The following is a 20139-nucleotide window of genomic DNA, read 5'->3' as shown; positions in this document are numbered from 1 at the left end:
TGACTAGATGTTTTTCAAGACACTTCTTTACAGCTTAAATGATGGAAGTGACATTTAAAGGCTTAACTAGGTTAACTAAGCAGAATAGGGTAATTAGGCAAGTCTGTAGACTATTAAAAAATATATAGCTTAAAGGGGCTAATAATTTTGACCTTAAAATGTTTTTTCTTTTTTTTTCTTTTTTTTAATAAAAACTGCTTTTACTCTAGCCAAAATAAAACAAATAAGACTTTCTCCAGAGGAAAAAATATTATCAGACATACTATGAACATTTCCTTGCTCTGTTAAACATCGTGGAAATATTTAAAAAAGAAAAAATAATTCAAAGGAGAGCTAATAATTCTGACTTCAACTGTATAGGTTAAACTTGTAAAATTTCACAATAGACCCTTACTTACAAATGCATTTCTCCCCATAGAATAGAGATGCCCAAGCTAGGGCCCACTGGCCAAAATTGACCCATTTAACCTTTGATTTGACCCACCGATCAATCAGAGAAGAGATGATAAATGATGACGAAGGTTGGGGTGAATCCCTCAATCAGACCTTTTGTTAATTTATTTAATTCCTGAGCTACAAAAAATTAAATTAAATGTTTTAATTAAATGTTAACTTACCAGATTTAAGGGTCAAGGGTAGAAAAACCTAAAACACTTTTTTGGTTGTTGACAGTGTGTGGCATTTTTTAAAAACACTATTTTGACACATATATATTCCACTTTCAAGTAAAATGTATTCTTTTTGTAAATTAAAAAAAATAATGAACTCCATTGTGTTATAAATGAGATTGTTTATGGTTTTATTATAAGAAGTATGTTATAAAATGTAAAAATATGTATAATTATTGATACAATTAAAGTATATGTTTTATATATTTCTAAATATTTTTAAATTAGGAAGTTTAATTGTATTACTTTAATGCAGGGGTCACCAATCTCGGTTCTGGAGGCCGGTGTCCCTGCAGGGTTTAGCTCCAACTTGTCTCAACACACCTGCCTGGGTGTTTCTAGTATACCTTCTGTAGTAAGAGCTTGATGAGCTTGTTCAGGTGTGTTTGATTAGGGTTGGAGCTAAAATCTGCAGGACACCGGCCCTCCAGGAACAAGTTTGGTGACTACTGCTTTAACGTAAAACAGTTTACCTTCAGCCCACCACCCTTAATCAAGTTTGGTTTTTGGCCCTTCATAAGAAAAAAGTTTGAGCACCTCTGCCCAAATACTTTGTTTGGACGAGCAAATATTTTTTATTTGAAGAGTGTTATAATTTTAGCATTTTTATGTGTAAATTAGTGCAAAAAATGTCATAAAACTTATGAATCTCAATATGACCTTGCAGTAGCCAAAGTTTGGTTGTTTAAATTATCCCTAAAGATCCTTTTTGCTTTCGTTATCTTTGTACTAATATTTCAGTTGTAATTTTGCTTGTTTATTATATTGTACTTTAATGTTTCCTGTGCATTTATTCTGTACAATAGAATCAATAAAAATCATAACAAAAATGTAAAAAGTATGAAAACTTTTGCCTTAAAATATTCCTTTAAAATTCTCAACAGTGTTTAGGTTAAAAGTTTTTGCTCATTTTCACTCCTTTTCCCCTTTCTTTGGTTTTTCTTGTTATCATCGTATTGATTTATATCTTGTACTTTTGTTCTTGTGTATTATATTGTTCTATAAAGTAGAAGTATATTGATCTTACCATAGCATAAAAAAGAATGTATAAATCTCTAGATAGCCCTAAAATACTCCAAAACCACCTTGAAAGCGATTAATAAAATAAAGAAAGAAACACTCGTGTCTAAGTTGCACACAGAGCATGGCTTTCTGACAGACATGGATTTAATTAAGCAGGTCATAGCAGTGTATTAAAACCTTTAATGGTCCCTGTCCTCACATTCATCTGTCAGAGATCAAGGCGTTCTCATTCCCTGTCTAAATATCACAAAGGCCTCTGTTGGAATAAGACAGCATGAACGCCTCCGTCCTCTCGAACGCTGGAAATGTCAGAATGGTGATGCTCTGGGGTTTTGCAGAAAGGGGGAAAGGTCACCCACTGTAGTCTGCAGCTGCTGGGTGATATTTGGAAGATGAGCGAATGCAGCTGCAAATTGCCGGAGCTCAAAGGACTAATGAGACCGTACTTCTGTCTCATTCTGATTAGCAGAATTATCTTAAGATGATCACACGATTATTAGCTGGTGTTTGTAAAGCGGACGTTGAGGAAATCTATGATGCATTTGATATGATTTAGGACATATTTATGTGATTCATTCATTCATATTCTTGTCGGCTTAGTCCCTTTATTAAACTGGGGTCGCCACAGCGGAATGAACCACCAACTTATCCAGCACATATTTACTCAGTTGATGCCCTTCCAGCCACAACCCATCTCTGGAAAACACATTCATTCACATTCACATACATTACAGATAATTGAGCCAACCCAATTAACCTGTATCGCATGTCTTTGGACTGTGGGGGAAACCAGAGCACCTGGAGGAAACCCACACGAACGCAGGGAGAACATGCAAACTCCTGAGCCGTGGACTGAACCAGAGACCCAGTGACCTTCTTGCTGTGAGGCAACAGCACTACTGCGCCACTGCTTCACCCATATTTATGTAATATTTTGGGAAAAAGATTTTTGATCAGATTTTGGAAAATGATTTTATTGTTATGGAAGTATTATTTGTATTGATTTTTTTATTAAGCTTTATTTTTATATACAGTTAAATATATACTATTAATTATTTAAGTGTATAGATTATTTATACCAGTACCTCTTAATTTTTTCTAGCTGTAAACGGATCACAAAAGTCATGGTTTAAACTTTTTAATTTTGGTCAGGAGAAAAATAAGATAAAAACAATTATTGTTTGCTTTACAATCAATTACAAGAGCACTAGGTTTTGACAAATAAAAATGAATCAATTTAATAAAAAAATATTTAAATAAATAATCTGCTGAATAAATAAAAAATGGCAAGTTAAAATATATTAACAACACAACAATATATAAACAATATATAAAACAACAACAAAAAAAAAACATATCTGAAGGACACTCACTTTCATGTTGCTACAGTATTCTGAATATTAAAAAGAAAAGCAATTTCATACTGCTTAGCTGTAAACAATGCACAAAAAAGTCTGTGTTGTTTTTTGTTATTGAAGTATTATTTATGTTTATTGCTATTTTATATTTATTTTATTTTTTATACATTTACATTGAAATGTTCCTATGTTTACTATTTTACAGTTGAAGTCAGAATTATTAGCCCCCCTGAATTATTTGTCCCCGTTTATTTTTTTCCCCCAATTTCTGTTTAACGGAGAGATTTTTTTCAGCTTGTTTCTAAACATAATAGTTTTAAGAACTCATTTCTAATAACTGATAATTTTTTTTTTTTTTTTTTTGCCATGATGGCAGTAAATAACATTTCACTAGATATTTTTCAAGATACTAGTATTCAGCTTAAAGTGACATTTAAAGGCTTAACTAGGTTAATTAGGCAGATTAGGGTAATTAGGTAAGTTATTGTACAATGATGGTTTGTTCTGTAGACTATTGGAAAAAATGTATAGCTTAAAATGGCTAATAATTTTGTGCTTGAAATTATGTTTTAAAAATTAATAACAGCTTTTTTATCTAGCCAAAATAAAATAAACAAGACTTTCTCCAGAAGAAAAAATATTATCAGACAAACTGAAAATTTCCTGGCTCTGTTAAACATCATTTGGGAAATATTTAAAAAAAGAAAAAAAAATCAAAGGGGGGCTAATAATTCTGACTTCAACCATATATATATTAACATAATACATGTATACTGTAGTAAGCATACGCTTAATGCTAATCTAAAAACTGAAATACAGTGCAAGTTAAACCTTAAGGGAAGGGCATCAGCTGCGTAAAACATATGCTGGATAAGTTGGCGGTTCATTCTGCTGTGGCGACCCCTGATTAATAAAGAGACTAAGCTGAAAAGAAAATGAATGAATGATAAATAAATAAATAAATAAATAGCCTTATTAAAATAAAGTAAATAAATAAAGGGAAAAAAATTCAATAAAAACAACTAATAATAATTTCAACAAATATTCTTCTGTATAAATAAAATGTCAAGTTAAAATATGTTGTTAACAGCAACAACAACAAAAGTAATAATAAATAATACTAAATAATTTAATACCATAAATACCATTTAACATTTTCACAATAAAATAATATTTAATGATTTATACATTGAAGTAAAAAAAAATATAAAAGTAAATAAATCTAATAAAATCAAACATAATCCTGTTGCACTACTATACTTGATTTTGGTTTTATTGAAAAAAAAAACAGAAAACATGTTAAACAAGAATCTGAAACATTTTATGGCATACTTAATAAAATAAAGATGATTTGGTATTCAAAAATGTTTTATTTTTAATATTTTTTAAAATAAATTGGTCTTACACTTCATTTTTTTTTCCATAGTAAATGTATTAACTCCAGTACTTTTACCATAAACCGACATGCCAACCATTTGGTTGAGGCTGATTATATTTTAGAAATCATGGGATTAATTGAAAAAATGCTTTAAATGTGTTTACCAGCGACATAAGGAGTTAAGAAATGCAATCCAAACATTTTTTTTCTTGGTGGGGTATAAGGGGATAGTGTTACAATTATGTAATTAATTAATGTATGTGTTCAATATATTTCGGTATTTACAAAAAAACAAACACATTATATTATTTTGTACAGTGTTTCAGCTTTTATCTGCATCACAGATAAACATGCAATCTGCTTTACCCTATACAACTAGAAACCATAAACAAATTGCAGAATCAGACTAAGAAAATACTCCTAACACAGTAATATCTTGGCCACCCTTTTCCTTTAAACAAACTATTATTGTGCCTTCAACTTTTAAAAAGGGCTATCACCTCCCACATTGTTTTTATAAATTAAAAAAAAAAATCAGTTTGCAGCACTGTTACTTCAATATGTACCAACTTCACACCTCAGCCAAGTGTGATTTTAGCCTGATATTCTGCAAAGATTTGTTCAAGGTTGTTCAGGTTAGTCAGACACTGATTGTGCACCTTATTTTTTCAGACACTGCCTTGAATTCTCAATTGGGTTTAGATCAGAGCTTTGATTGGGCCTTGTTGGACTTTCGGCTTTTTGTTCTTCGGTGTTCATTCCACCTTGTTTTTGGGATCTGTGCCCAACTTAAAGATGACCTTCTTTACTAGCTTAAGCTATTTAATCCTACTGTTGTCAGTTCTTCCCTGAAGTATATTTTGGCACACCAATACCTTTTTAAATCACCTTCTAAAGAAACCCACTATATCACACTGTTTTACAATAAGTGGAACAGTTTTGATTTGAACAGAATTTAATTTCTGTACCTAAAAACTTTTTTAAATATCTGTATTTTCAATTTAGGTTTAGGAAACTTTTACCTTACAAATTTCCAACGGAAAATACTGTACTCCTTTGTTCATTTACACTTCATGAGTAGGTTATTTTGAACTGAAGAAATTGTCAACAGTATGATCTGTTTTTATTTAAATCTATTATTAACATCTCACTGATTAAGTCTACTGTGAACATCTCACTGATTAAAATTATTCATTCAGAGTGAGTCTACTGTTACCAGTTCTCTGATTCAGATGATCCATTCAGAGGAGTGACTACAGTTAAATACTCAGGTAATGTGAGTCTCAAACGGACAATTCACTAAATGATCCAGTCATAACTCAACAAATGTTCCATTCAGATTCAATTCTAATGTTAACATCTCACTGATTTAAATGATCCATTTAAAGTGAGTCTATTAACATCTCACCAATACAAAAGATTTATTCAGTAGTGAGTCTACTGATAACAATTAATTGATTCAAATGATCCGTTCAGAGGAGAGTCAAGCATACTGCGAACATGACACTGATTCAAACGATCCATTGAGTAGATACTACTGTTAACATCTCACTGATCCAAAAAAATCCAATGAGATGAGAGTCTACTGTTAGCATCTCAATGATTTAAATGATCTATTCATACTTAAATCTACTGTTAACATCTCACTGATTCAAATAATCCATTCAGAGGAGAGTCAAGTCTGTAAACATCTCACTGATTTAAATGATCAATTCAGACGAGAGTCAAGTCTACTGTAAACATCTCAGTGATTCAAATGATCAATTCAGAGTGAGTCTATTATTATTATTATTATTATTATTATTATTATTATTATTGTTATTATTATTATTTTAAAATCTCACTGATTCAAATGATACATTCAGAGTGAGTCTATTAACATCTCACCGATTCCAATTAATTATTTAGAGTCTACTGTTAGCAATTAATTGAATCAAATGATCCGTTCAGAGAAGATTCAAGTTTACTGTTAACGTCTCATCATCAAATTATCCATTTAGAGTGAGTGTATTAACATCTCACTATCTCAAATGATCCATTCAGAGTGCATCTACTTTTACCAATTTGATTCAAATGATCCTTTAAAAGAAGAGTTAAGCATACTGCTAACATCTCACTGGTTCAAATGATCCATTCAGAGTGAATCAGTTAATATCTCACTGATTCAAATGATTTATTCAGAGCGAGCCTACTGTTAGCATATTACTGATTCTGATGATCCATTCAGAGGGGAGTCTACAGTTAAATACTTGATAATTCAACGCAAGTTTCCAACCAACAATACATCAAATGATCTAGTCATAATTCAACAATTCACTGATTCAAATGATCTGTTCTCAGTAAACAATTCACTGACTCAAAATGAGTAAAAAATAAAGATCCCCACAGCTTCAGAGACTGCATGTGACTAATAGTGCACTGTGAAATGGCTACTAAATAACTAAATTGTATTTTGGTCATGGCAGCTGCCATAAAGGGTCTATTTAAATCCACTATAAAATGCTTGAATGTGGATATTTCCATGTGTGTATTGCTTTCTAAATGGAGAAGGTTTAATTAAAAAATATTATGATAGTCAACACAAATGAGCACACCCATTTTCCCATGCTGTAGCAATAGATATAAAAATAAAATGCTTACATGATGTTATTGTTAAAATAATTACACATATGCCTTGTTATGTCTTTTTATGTTGTATCTTTATGTTAATCAGCACATATTTACACTCATATATTATCATATATGAAAATATACTGGCACATTCAAAAATTAAAACATATTACTTTTATAACTTAGGTTCTTTCAAAATCTTATACTTGCAGAATCTGTATAGAATAAAAGGTTGGAACTATTGACCAATTCCCATTAAGGGTAGGAATTTCTTGTTTTATAAAAATCAAATAAACACTTTCTCACTCAAAATGTTTCAACCACTAAAACATTATTTACAAATATAGGCCAATTATATCTGTAGATGCAGCCACGCTTTGTTCTGTGGAAGCAGAAGTTTAGCGAATTAATAAACACCCACTTGGGTGTAATATGAACAAGCTAATATCTTCCAAAAACTTTGCTGAGTTGCTGGTTGTAATTTGCCAGAATTGCTGCAGCCTCCTCTTCCTGCTAATTGAACAAACACTGGAACATTCAAGCACTTCAATATTGCTGTGAACCTTTTTCTCTTATTCATGCATTAACTGAGGCTCGGCTTTCCTGGAACACTTTTAGTCTTCATTTTCACAGCTCTCCTTAATTCTCAACATGATTAATGAACACATAACTGTGGGATGTTTATCCGGAAAATGCACTAGTGATTAACAGCTACAGCCCAATTGTGAGGTCATTGTGTACTTGTTAGTGTGATTGTTTTTCTTCTGAGTTAACTTTCGTGTATATAATGGAATAGCTATGAAAAACAAAATGCACCATATATTTTATGTATTTTGAATTAGAGTAATACAGAGCTTGAAACAGAGCTTTGTTGCCTGTTGATAAAATATTCACAAATATGATTATTTTCATTGCATGTAGAACCATCAGACTAACAGGCACATCGGCCTGCTTGCTAACTTTACTGATTGGTTGTATATATATATATATATATATGTATGTATATATATATATATATATATATATATATATATATATATATATATATATATATATATATATATATATATATTAATGTGTGTGTGTGTGTGTGTGTGTGTCATATAAAATATAGATATAAGATATATATGTTTGTACAGTATATGTGTGTGATAATTCTTATTAATAAATGTAAGTTCCAGTTATAAGTCAAAATTAGTATAAATAAATTTACAAAATGATGGACAATTGACTATTTTGGAATATAATATATTTTATATTGTCATACTCAGAAGTCCTTTCATCACAGCACTTGCTGCTCTATAAAAATATAAGCAAGCTTCTCTCAATAAACTGAAAACACTTTTGAACAACCATCTTTATCAAACGATCCTATAATTTGACATCCAAACAGTCATTTAGCTCCTAAATGCTTTATTTTAGAAAGCGATTGCTCCCTACAGTCATGTTTTAGAGGCTGGAGTTTCCAAATAATGTTGCAACAAAAGTGTCTCAGTTATAAGAAAAATATCACAGGGAATATATTGTATGATATATGATTTGTAATTGGGTGTAATGAAAGCAAGCTCTGTATATTTGCAAGGCACTGAAAAATCCACATGTACAGTAGATAGATAGATAGATAGATAGATAGATAGATAGATAGATAGATAGATAGATAGATAGATAGATAGATAGATAGATAGATAGATAGATAGATAGATAGATAGATAGATAGATAGATAGATAGATAGATAGATAGATAGATAGATAGATAGATAGATAGATAGATAGAAGTTAATTATAATCAATGTAGGGAATAGGAATAGTAGATGGCCTGGATGGACGGACGGACAGAGGAACAGACAGACAGACAGACAGATAGATAGATAGATAGATAGATAGATAGATAGTCTTATTTATATATAAGATAAGAAGTATAAGAAGTTTATTATATATATAACATATCTGTCTGATAAAACAGTTGTCAAGTACTGTATTGTTTGATCTGTTGTCATGTGACTTGAATCATTATGGGATGTATTTGTATTTCTGACTTGCAGGTCAGTGGCTCAGACTGGACTCTTGAGGGTGTCCTTACCACAGCTCAGCTCCGCTCCTCCACATGACATTTGCAGCAGTTTGTTTAATGGTGGCCCTGTGGCAGTGGCTCTTACTGCACCCTGCAGCTCCAGGCCTCACACAAATGTCACTGGGCTTGAATCCAGAGGCCACATCAGAATATAGCATATAGAAGCTTCCAGCCAATCAGGTGAGTGAGCGGGGGTCAGGAGCCAATCATACAATACGGCTGATGAAGTGTTGCCCGCAGCTGAAGATGATGAATAGCAATCTTGCTAATGTCCTGAAAATTCCTGCTCCTCACGTTCACTTCAGCTCCTCAAATAGAAACCGACTTAATTACAACTTAATGAGCAACTGTTTAGCAATATTACAAGCGATTCTCCAAACATTTAAGCATTAACCTCGCTGATTATACCAGGGTGAGATCTCTTTACCTCTCGTTCACCTTTTATAATGAGTTTTTAAAACAAATTACAGTCCACGATCAAAGGTTTCATATCAATTTTAGGCTTTTTTCGACGATGTTTCTGCTGATTCGATTTTAATGAATACATTAGTTTAAAGCTAACAAATTTAATGCTGTCAGATGTTATTACTTTTTGCTACGTTTTTAAAAACAATTTATGTAGCTATGTATGTTGCTCATCTTAAGCAATAAACTAATAGCCTATGGAATTAGCCTTAATACATACATTCAGTGTTCACATATAGGCCTACTACTTTTGGTTTTAATAATTTTTCAAGATTTAGTAATGATTTGTTGCTATAGTCCAGCAGAGGGCACCAGTGCACTGATCATTTAATCTGCAAACATCTTTTTTTTCTGTAAAAAACTAAAACGTGCTTAATTAGATATAGATCAGGGGTGCCCAAATTTTTTTATTAGGTTCTAAAAACAAACGTAAAGTCTAGTTAGAATACAACTGTGGATATGCACATCAGTATAGCAGTATTTTTTATGACACCGTATAAAATAATTAATATTTTTACAGTACTGTGATGGTTGGGGTTGGGTAGGGGGTAGTAATAAAACACAATTAATGGGAAATTTAATGAATAATATAAATAGTTTTCATTAACTTCCAGCCGAACCGTAGGCTATCTGATGTAGCAACAACCAAAAACCAAACTTTATTGAGGCAAGTTGTAAATATAGTTAAATATATAAAATTAGTTGCCATGGATAATTTCCTAATTTATTCAAAAATAACTAGAAACATTGCTTTTATTGACTAATACAGCATATATGTTTTACATTTTAAAATTAACTTATTAAAGTTAAAAACGATCTCATTTGCCTTGATTTACTCACCAATGTCTTCTGCATAGTCTTCTATCTGATAAAAAAAAAATCAGATTCATTTATAACATTTAATTCATTTCAGTTAGCATTTTTTTTTTTTTTTTTTTTGTAGCTCAGCAATAAAACAAACTAACAAAAGAAGGTTTCGTCAAATTTGAAATCATGATCTTTTTGAAGCCATTCGCCCCAACCCTCTCTATCCTTCTCAATCTCTTCTCAGATGGAATGGTGGGTCAAATCAAATGTTACAATGGGCCAAACTTCGCCCACAAGCACTACTTTGGACATCTCTAATATAGAACATCAAACAAATCATTAATACATCAAGAAATACCACATTTCAATAGTTCTGTTTGTATCAAAACTACAGAAAAGATCAACAATACCATTTATTAAATGTAAATAAGCTTTACATTTAAAGTAGATTGCAAAGTGTGGTAGGCTCTCATTATTATTATTATTATTATTATTATTATTATTATTATTATTATTATTATTAGGGATGAAACGATACCACTTTTTACAATTGATATGAGTATGAGTATTTTAATTTGTGTACTTAACGAATACCGATTCGGAGTTCTTACATTTGGTTTCAGTGAAAGCAGTTCATTTAAAAGGTTTTATTTTTTGCCTGTAGCAAGGATGAACACAAAAATCTTTAACGAAGGGCCAAAAATATACACACAGTGTTGATAACCCTGTAAATCGATAGACCTTACGGATTACTGATTAAGCATGGACATTTAAGTAATAATGAAATTGAGCACTAGCTTGTTTCGCTGTGATCATTATGCAAGGATCATATTGTGTATTTGTTTTATTCTTCAGTATAAATTTGTTAATAATGTGTTTTATAAACTGATTGTTTATAAGGACTAAGCTATAAATATATAATACATTAACTAATCCATTAACACATTAAAGTCAGGTAGGACAACAAATCCCATCCACATAGTGAATTACTGTTAAGTAGTATCGGTCCATGGTATTTTAACATATTGACCTGATCCTTAATACTGGGATCGGCGCATGCCTTAGTATCTTATTATTATTATTATTATTATTATTATTATTGTTGTTGTTGTTGTTGTTGTTGTTGTTATTATTATTATACATAATAAATATCATGCACAATTAACATCAAACCAATTACATTAAATACACATCTAAGTAAGTTAATTAGTCTCAAATGAACAATAGTAATTGGTAAAATAATAAAAAAAAACTATTACAAAAACAAATCAAGAGAACTATATTTGATAAAGCACAATTTACTTGAGGGCTAAATTACTTTTTATTAAATTAATCAGATATTTATGAATGTCCTGAGGGAAACCTTGGTCGTGAAAGGATTAATTAAGTTCCAGATGTGTTTTTTTTTTTTTTTTAATTAAAGGTTGGCACAATGGCTTTATCATGAGTTTCTGGAAAGTGCAATGTAAGTCTCATATCTGTCAGTAAGGCTTTCTATTTGATTTTCACCCTAGAATGAACACAGACGCTCACAGGACTCTCACTTGTTAACTACAATCTTATTTACAGCACTTCAGAAGGGTTCCAACTTCATAAAAATGTAAATATGTATGTGTTCTTAATTTGTTGCGAGAGACATTCTGGTAAATCATTTGTTCGTGCCTTTTTTTGGGGTGGAACGTGTTCAGGCTGTTTAAAATGATTTTTCCCAGCAAGTGTTTCATTCTGGCTGAATCTATAATAAGGCTTCCGATAAACTGAGCAAAGGATTGTACTTGACATTCATTTATTACCTTCAGACAGCATGTTCTGTTATGCTCCTGCATCAGTGATAATAAAATAAGCAGCAAAGGGAAAACACATTTTTTATGCCTCTTTCTAGCAAATCTAAATAAAAACTCTGTTACACTTTAAAAAGGAAGTCCATGTCCTACATCTAGTGTTAAATCTAAGCAGAGTTAATCCTGTTCTAATTAAAAATAAGCAAAGTTTTAAAATCTTGCATGTAGCAGTGTTACAGCATTGACCTACAGCATGTGTAAATTTGTTATCACTACAGTACATACTCGTTAATTAGCAAGGTGCCTCATTAACCTTTCACCATGAAGTCAAAAATAGCACATGCACATGAACATTTTAATCACTAAGTAAACTCTTAAGATTAGTCCGAGTCAGTTAATTAGTTTCATATTCAACATTTAGTCAGTGCGGGTAATTTTAACATGGCTACAGTTCGTTTGAAATATGAATCAAATATATTTATCAAGCTAAATATGGGGAATATTGTTTCCTTGCTATATATATGGTTTACATGTGTGGAAAAAAATGTTATAATTTATAAATAACTACAATCAGCTCCAGGGCCTAGTTTTTAAAAAATTTGTGGATCACGAAGTGGATCAAATCTTGGAAATGGGTTTTTCAAATGTAATACAGGGTTTTTAAATTAAGATCAGACCATGTAATCCAATCTTAACATTTGATTTGGATCAAACCTGTCCAAAACGTTGAACTCCGATTGAGATCTCTTTGCTCCAAAAAACAGGATATCTTGATCCCATCAGAAGGTTGGATTTAGTTATGATTGTTTCGAACCAAATAAACCAAATAAAATTGAAAGTTTTATTTTTTAAGCGAATGATTACAAACTTAATGGTCACTGATGATATATAAATTCCTTTATATCTGAAACCTTTAAGAAGCATTTCACATCCAATGAGATGTGGTAAACAACAAAACAATATTAAAGCAGTTTTGTATTAGAACTACCTAAAAAATTTTGTGCAATCAACAAGTGTTTGTTGATTGCAGTGTTTCTGTTTCTTACCATTAATTAAAACAAACTATGGGTGTTTGTGTTCACTGGCATTTTACCTACCTGTTGTTCTTTGCTAAGCCAGTTGGCTAAACGTTCCATTTAAGGCTCAAGTAAACAGGATTTGGTAATGCTAAAATTTGGTATTTGGATCAGTGATCCAACCCAATGTTCCTTTAAAAACTGTCATAAAAGTAAGATAGATCAGTTAATCCTGGATAGCAAAACATGGTATTGAAAAATTTGGACCAATTTGACCCAGAATTTGGGCCCAGAAAATAGCATCAAGGTAGTCATACCAGAACAATGCACAATATAGTTGTTTATTATAATTAATAATAATGACAATAAAATATATATTTTATATAGAGGGTTAATACGGGTGCTGGAAATCCTGGGAATTGCTTGATTTTTAATTTAATGTTTTGTGCTTGGATTTTGGACAAAGTGCTTGGACCTGCTTGAATTTGAAATTGCAGGGCTAGAAATTGTGACCATTTTGGTTGCATATGCGCACAAACTTTATCTATGTGTGACCTTAAAATATATTTAAGAGCATATGTGCGAGTGCATAAATTGTTGCCGTGTGACCAGTTTTTATTACAAAATGTTCACCATATGTGCTTATTTATGGAGCTAATAATGTGCCAAAACAATCTGAATTTAAACTGTTCACTTGAATTATTAACAATTGTATGTTAATAAAACTGATTTTTACATGCTATTAAAGATTTTTTGAATTTGAATTCCTTAACTTGAATTTCTTATCCTGATTCTTGAACATCTTGAATTTAAGACAACTAAATATTTTTAAGTCATTTTTTTAGACATGTATTCAAACTTTTTTTTTTTTTTTTTGGTTTTGAGTTCATAGACTGCTGATATTGGGTATATAAAAATACAGTTTAAAATTTTTAAGATGATGAAATTCAGAAAACAGGAAGAGTAGATGATCACCGAAAAGTCAGACTAAGCATTTTGCCCAATCACAGCTCTGCATGAGTTTGCTGGCATTTGTTCATCTGCAAATTGACTTTCGGGGTCAGTTATTTTCAGTAATAAACATACATGCTTCATTGAATAAAATTTAAATATTTAATTCAATTACATGTCTTTGGTTAATCAAACATCCTGTATTTAAGCATTCAGTGTTTTAAGGGGTAAAGAGCTGATTCTGACCTATACCCTAAACTTATCTTTTAGTTCAGGGAATTCTAAGTCAAAACATTTTAATAGCATATAATAAGTTTTAATAACTTACAATTGTTAATAATTCAAATGAACAAAATTCAAGTTCAGATAGTTTTGGGTAATTATTAGCTTCATACGTACTGTGGAAATATAAATTTATATCATCTAACTTCAAATTAACAATAATCTACGTATAACTGAAAAGTTATATTCTCTGGTTTTTAATTATATTATTTCATTGACATGCCAGCTAGGAGGGTCATTTAACCTTTGCCTTGCTGACTACAGGTTAAGCCAAAGTGATGCAATTATCAGTTTCACAGCATGGGGTGTCTATTGTTTACTCTTTTCAATCAAATGGTCAGAAGGTTTTGTCTCCAGAACATGATAAGATCAGGCCGGAAAAAGCAGTTTACCCTGCCGACCACAACTCTTAGGCCCCGTTTACACTAGTGCGTTTTAGTTTGAAAACGCATAAGTTTTGCTACGGTTACGCCATCCGTCCACACTACGCCGGAGTTCTCGAGCGCCGAAAACGGAGCGTTTTGAAAACGCTGGAGAGGCCGTTTTCATTCTGAAACGCTGCTGCTCCGTCTCAGTGTGGATGGGGAAAGACGGAGACATCTGAAAACGGAGGCGGGGCTGCAGACATTCGCCTATCTGATTGGGGCTTTTCCTCAATATTAAGTAGCCCACATACAGTTCAGTCTCGCATCCTCTTCTTGTAAGTTAAGACTTCGCAAGTTTGATCAAGGCTGCAGTCTCCCCCTTCTCAGTTTGATATGGAAAACATACCGAGGACACGGGTAAATCTTCAAAGGGAACAGTGTACTTTATAACTTCATCACCTTGGCTACGTTGTTTCACTTTCTCAACAATAAAATGTAAACATGATTTAAGGAACTGCCTATTTTCTTTTTAATATTAGCAACTTAACAGACAGCAGAAATGTTGAGGCGCCGTGCTGAATATATGAGCGTCATCTTCACTGTGTGGATATTTATAACAAAATGGAGCCGATAACAACTGCCTCCTTTCAATTTCAGTGAAAATACGAAACACCCTCTCTTTTGCTGAATATCAGTTTTAATAATCGATAATTATAAAAGTATAACATACAATAAGTTTATACATTGTAGGAAATAAAGGCAAGCGATCAGTCAATGTACCTGGATTAATCATTAACTTATCTTTGCGCTTAACCAAAACATGTTACCCGTGAACAAGTAACTTAATAGATTCCAATGACCAAAGTAAGGGAATAAGGCCTATGTCGTTAGATAAAGACAACAACATGAAGGAAATATCACATTTAGCAAATATAGTGAGATTAGATCCAGCGGGAGATGCTTGATGAGCAGTCCGACAAGCAGAGCTCTCATCTGGGTAGAAATGCTGGAGCGCTTGCCCGAGAGTGTGTGTGTGGTCACGTGATGTGCGTTTTCAGCGTTTTGGTGTGGACGGAGAGCTGTTCAGAAACACTGGGTAAAACGCGAGTGTGGACGCGGATCGTTTTCATTCTACAACGCCGTTTTAAAACTAAAACGCACTAGTGTAAACGGGGCCTTAATTTGCATGCTTTGTTTAGCTATATCCCCTTCTCCTAAGAACACAATATAGCCATGAAATCATAGATTTGTGTGAGACTTGTGAGAGACTTGTGAAAGAACTTGCAGACTGCGGACCTCTAGTAGGCTCTTGCAGACACATGGACATCTTAAAGACGCTGTATGACTGCAGATTAACCAACACGTCTCAATAAAGGAATTCTGCTTGTTTCGAGTCTCCTGGACTGGGTTCTCTCTTCTTTTCACTCATTTATTTTTTTTACAACAGTACTTAGGAGACATTCACCCAGACTGCATCTTTGCACCTGAAACACCAAACCGATGACTGTAAAAAAAAAAAATAAAAAATAGCAGTGCACATGAAATATCGTGACTGACTGGCCATGTAAGTTTAGTACTACACGTAAGCAAAATCTTACTGTAAATTCATTTCTTGAGATATCAACTTCAGGTTTAAAGAGATCAACCTTAAAAACATACTTTTTATTTTTTATTTTTTTTAATAATTTTTGTGTGCACTATCCCAATCAATCTATGCTCTAACGTATTCAACAATTGAAGTTAAAATGTCATATTGTGTTTTTTTTTTAATTGGACAATGAATTTAAATGTGAAAAAAGTACATACAACATATATAAACATAATTAACTGTGGTTGTTAGGTGCTGGAAACATATAAAAATGCATCTTGAAAGTGCTTGAAAAGGGCTGGAATTTGAAGTTGAAAAAGTTGTAAGAACCCTGTATATAGCACCTTTACAGTGCCCAAGGACACTTAACAAATAAAGTAGGAGAATAAAAACAAAACAAAAGGTTAAAGAAAATAGCAGATTAAAAATACATCAAAGAAAAAGCATAGACAAGAACGAATGGCAAAAAAATAAAGACAAGCAACAGCTACAGAACACAATGATTGTAACATTCAGAAAATAAGTGGGTTTTAAGAAATTACTTTAACCTAGAAATATTACTGATGCAGCGGAGGGAGTGTGGGAGAGTTCCAGAGCTTTGGTGCAACAACACTGAATGATCTGCCTCCCTATAAAAGCAAAATGTCGAGAGACAACAAGAAGGCCAGAGTCAGATGATTGCAATGACCGGGTTGGAGTGAAGTAAATTACAAAGGTATGACGAAGATAAGCCGTGTAGTGATTTGAAGGTAAGATAATTTTTAATTTAATGCAATGTACTGGAAGCCAGTGGAGATTGTGTAAAATTGGGGTGATGTAAGATAATTCTAGCAGCAGTTTTCAATTTATTGTAATTTTAAAATGGAGTTAGCAGGTAAACCAATGAAGAGAGTATTGCGCAGTAAATGCACAAGCTCATTAAAGACGGGAGGATTCTGATTGGCTGTTCTTTTTCCTTTCATGAAAAAAAAATCCTTTAATAAGACATTGTAACTAGTTGAACATTGTCCTTAAAGTTGTTCAGTATTTATGGTGTCAGGAAAATAGATTACTATGAATAGAGAGTGGGTATACAAGTGTTTAATGCGTGTCCCTAACCCTACCCCTCACAGTGACATCACTAGGTCTATTGAGTGCATGTCTGAGATTGCATGTGCAAGTCTGCAGCTAGATACTTTTGTATAAATAATACAGTACTGTGCAAAAGTCTTGGGCCATGAATATTTTTTTCATCAACAAAAATGGTTTGAAGTCAGTCATTTATAGATATTGGTTTTGCTAGTAATTGCAACAATCCAGTGAGGTTTTTTTTTTTTGTTTTTTGTTTTTTGTATATGCAAATGTTCCACACAGAAATCCAATCTCACCATCCTCCAGTCCATCTGAAAAAAAAAACTGAGACTGATTGAATTCAAAAGAGCTGTGTCAAGATTTTAACGTCATCTATCTATCTATCATCAACATTTAAAGTGGATTGAAAAAGGTTGCTGACAAATTTGATGACAAATGTTGACTTGATCATGTAGAATATGCTTATTATTACTATTATTATTATTATTATTATTATTCCAAGAGTTCACACTTAGATATTGTTTGATGATAATAGGTATAGGTTTGGCATGCTGTCCCCAGAGTGAACCCTAAGCTCGGAGAAGATTGAGCTCAGGGCTCCAGCCTGGTCAATGAGCATGTAAGGGGGAACGAGATCAGGTAGTTCTTAGGAGCTCCCCTGAAAAAGGAGGAGATGGGGGAGGATTTTTCAAAAAACAAAGATAAGGGAGTATCGCTAGACGGGCTTTCTGATTGGCTTACTTATAGCTGCGGTCACACTAAAGTTAATGTGTGCGAAATTCTGTCGTATGGTGCTGCGAAAAGGGGCAGAGATTACAATAAACAAGATTATTAGACATTTAAAAAAGCAAGTGACTGGTTTATGTTTTGAATTTCTGTCCAGAGAGGTCATGTTTTGCTCCTCGAATGGTCTTCAAGAATAGCAGTCAAGTGATGCGATTTCGCAGGTTAGAGTTCACCAAGCTTGAACTTTGCACCGCAGCAACCTGCGAAACTTGATGCATGACCCTAGGTTTCCGGTTTGACGCATTCGCGTACTTATGAATGGAAGTCTTTGGGGAAAAAGTGTGAACCGCAGCTTTAGTTTGTAAAACTTCACGTGTTTTAATATTTAATATTGAGAACTGGTGCCTAAATGTATAATCTTTATGTATGGAAGTAAGCACTTTTTTAAATCTACCTCTGTTGAAGAAACCATTTTTGCCATTCTCCATGATAATCCGACATCTTATTATAAGACAGATTTAGTTGTCAACCCCTGCTCTTCACATTTTCCTTACAGGCCTAAATTTGGATTTCTAATATCACTTCACCTTCCTCTAAAGATACTGACAGCCTAAGAAAGCACTTGGGTCCAGTTAAGCCGCCTATTGATCAGACTTGAAGTAAAAATCCATTTAATGGCCTGAAACGCGATCATACATTGAAAAACACCAACATAAGATCCGCGAAACATTGCCAAAAGCAGTTTTAGAGAGTGAAAAGTGAGAATGAAGATTTCAGCTAAAGGTGATAAATGGTGATGTTAATGGTGCAGAACAGAAGGGGCTCAAGTTTTCAACCCCATTACATAAGCAGTCCAAGGCTAACTCAACCTACCAGCCATACAAATTGATTGAGTAATTTTGTCCACGAAAGGATCTCACCTTCAAGCCAACCTCCAGCAACCAAAAATAAACTAAAAAACCTCATTTATCTTCTAACTCTCACTCTCACGCTTCACATACGCTGATTGGGGAGAGACTTAAGAATGTTGCTCCTGCAGTCACGTTAAAGCACAGGGTGGTGAACTCATCTGGAAATGATTAATTAAGCTGGAGAAGCAGCGGGGGAATGGAGGAGATAAAAGCTCTTTTGTACAATCAGAAACAGAATGAGTTTAACGAGGAGACTTACACAGATTGGACCTTTCTCCTCCACTGAGTTAATTAGCCAATCAAATGAAGACACCGTCTACCACTTTCTTAAACTCTTTTTCACCCTTTTTTAACACGCATGAAAATAACCAAGAATTACCGAGCACCTGGTTACCATTCATTTAATAGACTTAATCATTATCTGAGATTGTACTTAAAGAGGTTGTGATATGAGGGGGAAAAAAAACTCTTTTATATTGGGGGTAATTGTACTAACAAACAAAAACACATCAGGATTTATGAGGTCACATGAGTGAATGTATTTGCATTTGGCCTCTTTTGTCATTTTTATTGCATGTTATTATTTTATAAAAACCAATTTTATGACGGGTTTTCTTTCCTTAAAAAATTTTAATAACAATAACTTGATTTAGGTACACTGTAAAACCCAACAGTCAACTTTATCAAATAAAATGAGTGCAGTTAACTCGAAATTGACTAAAAGTTAATTCTACTTATTTGAAAAGAGTTTTGAACTCACTATTTAAGGTAATGAGTTTATTTAATATCACATTACTTCAACTTAGAGTAAGTTCACAGTGCTCATAGATATTTTAACTCAAGTGGTTTGTAGCAATCAGTTTCCTTAAATAATTTGAGTTGCCTTAACTTATTGGGTTTTACAGTACTTGGTTTGAGTTCTCTTCATTTATTGGGTTTTACTGTGCTCAAATTGCTTCATTTACTCAAATGAAGTAAGTTCACAGTACTCATTAGGATTAGTTTTTGAACTTAAATGGTTTGTTGCAATCGGTTTCCTTAAACGGTTTGATTTACCTTAACTTATTG

At 32.7% G+C, this 20139-nt stretch overlaps 1 protein-coding gene across 2 annotated transcripts in view; it reads left to right on the top strand.

Annotated features, from left to right (window-relative positions):
• The first annotated feature begins 17022 nt into the window (after positions 1 to 17022).
• Positions 17023 to 20139, top strand: part of kcnip3b (Kv channel interacting protein 3b, calsenilin) — a 56494-nt gene continuing 53377 nt past the window's right edge. For both annotated transcript variants that reach the window (XM_073913626.1, XM_073913627.1), the window contains exon 1: positions 17023 to 17112. The gene's annotated coding sequence lies outside the window, so the exon portion shown is untranslated. The remainder of the gene's footprint in view (positions 17113 to 20139) is intronic.

This window comes from Danio rerio, chromosome 10 (genome assembly GCF_049306965.1).
Source record: "Danio rerio strain Tuebingen ecotype United States chromosome 10, GRCz12tu, whole genome shotgun sequence".
NCBI lineage: Eukaryota > Metazoa > Chordata > Actinopteri > Cypriniformes > Danionidae > Danio > Danio rerio.
This window is presented reverse-complemented; position numbering and strand designations above follow the sequence as displayed.